The sequence below is a fragment of the Ostrea edulis genome, chromosome 1, assembly GCF_947568905.1.
Source record: "Ostrea edulis chromosome 1, xbOstEdul1.1, whole genome shotgun sequence".
In the NCBI taxonomy this organism is placed as follows: domain Eukaryota; kingdom Metazoa; phylum Mollusca; class Bivalvia; order Ostreida; family Ostreidae; genus Ostrea; species Ostrea edulis.
In genome coordinates this window covers 17,655,706-17,658,475 of record NC_079164.1, presented here as the reverse complement: position 1 = coordinate 17,658,475, position 2,770 = coordinate 17,655,706, and positions in this window count along the sequence as shown.

The window sequence follows — 2,770 nt, the reverse complement described above, 5'->3', positions numbered from 1 at the left end:
AATGTAGAATATCACCAAACCGATTGTCCTGTGAAAGAAAGAAAATCTTTCCGACGCAGAATCTGCACTTACTGAGGTTTTAGTGCCTACATTGAAAGAGGAATTAAAAGATACAATTATAGCAGTTGTAATTATATAGTCGCATGCACGCAACTGTGTGGTATAGCGCTCACCGTGGAGAGAGCGACTATCTGTTAATGAACCTGCTTTTATAACATATACGTCAATTGCGAAACTTCAGTGCAAATCAACAGGTGAAGCACATAACCCGCGTTAAACACAATTATTTTATAACAAAGTTAGAATCAGAGTCCCTTACTGCAGATGGAAATCCAATCGACAGGCCACTTTAAACAAATACTGTCATGATTTGGCCCACAGGATGAAAATGAAAATTCCGAAAACTTTTTGCACATTTACAGGACATCACCAATCTTCCAAAAGATGATTTGGCTACTGCGTAAAGGAGTTCTGGGAATCAGCCTTTGTGGGGGTGGGTTAAGAAAAAACATGATTTTTTGATCTCGGGGTAAACTTGAAAATCCAAAAACCTTTTTGCACATCTACAGGACAACATTTATCATATTCCAATATAGCTTGTACGAATGTGGTTTTGATTATTGAGAAGGACAAAATGTGGGTCGAAAGTAGGCATAGCATCATATTCATATGAGACAGAGCAAGTCAAATTGACATGAAAAGTCAGAATGACGTTCATTATGCCCCGCCATAAAATAGCGTGGATATAGTTATATAATAGTGTTACACTTTCCTGTCCTTCTGTCATAACTACTTCTTCGTTCATCATCACTGCTATGGATACATATATTCGACTGAAATTTGGTATATATAGATACATTTTGAGAATATCCAGGTTGAATAATTTTTGACAGAGTTGTGACCAATGGACTAAGAGGTCAAGTTCGTATTTGAGTCATGTCCAAAAAATTTGGCGGTGCCTTGGACTTCGAAAATTTCCACCAAATCAATCTCCACTTATACATAAATGTAGATATTTTAATTGAAATTCGGGATGTAGAAATATCACGAAAATACGTAGGCTTGTCTGGTCCCCGCCCCCGCCACTCTTTGATCACTCGAATGATCAAAGAGTGGAAGGGGGGGGGACCAGACCATACACAGGCCAGTTTACTATTTGGTTCCGGTCAGATAATCTCTGGCAGAGTATTACCTATATGGGTCCGTTCGGATAATTTTTGGTCAGAAATATTGCCCCGGGGGTGGGGGAGGGGGGCAATCATGTCGCTCCGATACACTTTAATAAATTCTTCATGCAGAATTACGATGCTTACAATTAGTTAAGCTTGATAACTGATTTATTTTTAGAGTAAAACTTGATAGAGTCCAGTCGATCTGAGATACACGGCAATCAATTAGGAATTTTTGACTTCTATTGAAAAGCACACTCTAACTGCTTTGAAGAAGTAGAACAACTTCACGAATCCGAGGTACTACCAGCCTTCCTAGAAATAATTGTAGGAGCGCGAACACAGACACACACTGGGCAAGAACTCACTGACCAAAGCACACCAGTGTATTTCAGAAAAGAATCTACATTACATCGTCATAATGGCTGACTTCCTTTCAAAACATGGATGAAAAACTATAAATATCAGCAATAGTTGTCTATATATTCATTTCAAAATCCAGCGCATAGCTGAGTAGCTCGTAGGTTAGCATGTCAATTACTAGTCGTGGGTTCGAGACCAGTAGGGGTTTTAATTTATTTCAGATTGCTTTCCACTAAAACTGCATTTTTTTTTTTTTTTTTTTTACCAAATAATGTAAATATGAAGGTTTTCAATTTCGAAATATTGTTGTACTATCCTTCACTTTTCATCCATATCAAATTTCTCTGATGTAGCATACCTCCTTAACCACACTGTATCGCATATCTCAAGGAACGTTCCAGTTAAATTGCGTCAAAACTGCCAGCGTCCTCCAAATTAAGGTAAGTGGACATACACAAATCCCGTACAAAACAGATATACACTGTATATCACAGGTTTTTTTCTAAACACGAAATATATCAATTTCATGAAATTCAGTATTTTCGTGTTCCTGCATGGAGTCTTGGTACAAATAAAGATATTTTCTCAGAATTCTAGAAGTAATATGGATACAAGGAAATACCCTTTCCAATTTACAACAGTTATGCGATTTAGCAATAACACAGTATGTATAAACTATTCCTAAAAATGCATTAGTTATCCGTTAATACTCAAAGACATTTCCTCATAGCGAAATAATGAAAGAATAATACAATTTTTCACAACGTAATGAATTCTTACTATATTTTACAATTCGTTTAATACTAGTTGTCAAAATCGGATCATTCACACTGCATGATACGGCCATATCGCTTGATTATGCTTCACAGCCAAAGGTCGTTATAGAATAATCAGACCTGATAAGTTCATTTACCTTACATCTGATCGCTGGAAATTCTTGATTATATTTAATGAATCAAAGGTATAATTCTTCCTAATTCTCTAGTATAGTTATACTAAAGGTAATATCTTGATTGATATTTGATAGAGGCGTGTAGTGTTACGAGCATTAGGGTTAAACACAAATTATTTTATTTTGTTTCACACAAAACATTATAGACACCCACGGATTACATTTTAAACCAAATATTCCCGATAGTTTGTTCTGACTTTCAACTTGGAACCAATCTTTGGGCAAATACAAAATCAAAAATGTATTAAAAAAAAAAAAAATAAATAAAAGAAAGGAAAAATACATG